The sequence below is a fragment of the Triticum dicoccoides genome, chromosome 1B (assembly GCF_002162155.2).
Source record: "Triticum dicoccoides isolate Atlit2015 ecotype Zavitan chromosome 1B, WEW_v2.0, whole genome shotgun sequence".
NCBI classification, from domain to species: Eukaryota; Viridiplantae; Streptophyta; class Magnoliopsida; order Poales; family Poaceae; genus Triticum; species Triticum dicoccoides.
The window spans coordinates 234685032-234686204 of record NC_041381.1 but is presented as its reverse complement, the minus strand read 5'-3'; positions in this window follow the sequence as shown (position 1 = coordinate 234686204).

Below are 1173 nucleotides of genomic sequence, written 5' to 3'. Positions count from 1 at the left end.
TAGCTAGGATCTTGCCTCTCCATACCTACCCCCCTATTCTACTGTCAGGTTTAGAACCACGACAGTTGGCGCCCACCGTGGGGCAGGTGTCTTAGGGACTTATTGGAGTAGTTCTGATTGTTCCGATCACCTTCATCATGGTTTCTGGCGGAGTTTTGGTTGAGGGCCGCGAGATCCGTCTCAGTGCACTCACGTTCATCGCCGACGACTCTGCTTGGCTCCAGGAGGCTCCACTCGACACCGACGCGCTCCCAGTTTGCGGGGCACCACACTTTCGCGCGTGTGTCCGTGGCTTCCTCCTGCGGCAACCGTCGACCCCATATCGGTCGACTCCTGTGTCGTCCTCCCTCCCCGTCTCCCGCCAGCGCAAGAGCTCCAGTCGGTCGAGACATCAGCAGTGGGTGAGGCACGCGGTGGCCCGCCAGTTGGCCACCCACAAGTCGTGGCGATCGAGCCCGACGAATCTCTGTAGGACCTGTTCGACTGGCTCCGTAGAGACTGCATCCGAGTGCGACAGCAGCGATCCAGCAGTGGAAGTCCTGATGGTCAATGGACACCACAGCCCTCCCAGCTTCCCTCGCACCGACGGGGGAGACGACGGAGGCAACCCAATGCAGGTCCACGAGGAGTATCAACCCAAGCCACTCACTTCCTTGCAAAGAGAAGATCTTTCCCGCCGGAACATGGATGCGCTGCATACTCCAATCATTGGAGAAACCCCCGAGGCTCGTGCCTTGGAGGATGCGCGGTTGGCCAACTTGGCTGAGCGCACTCGACTGGAGAACCTCCAGTGATCACTCGACGAGCGCGCGTGACAACGAGTTCCAGACTCCAGTCGATGTCAACTCTTTCCACCACCGACTCAGGTATATCAAACTCCGATTCAGAATTTAGCGGCTGCAGCCCGAATAGCAGAGTCGATTCAGCCCTCCCAGTCAGAGGCCGGCAGAGGCTTGATGCAGATCAGAGATTTGCTCCGGGAAGCAGGAGATCAGAATTTAGCTGTATCGCAGTCGCGAAACCGTATTCACAGCAGATCTGTCGCTGTGAATACAGTCTAGTCGGCCCATAGCCCGAGATCGCCCCCGAGACGTGAGGGACATGGAGGTCGGCGTGATCAGTATGATGACAGACTCGATCGCAATGATCGGCGTCGAGTTCCCACTCCCCCCC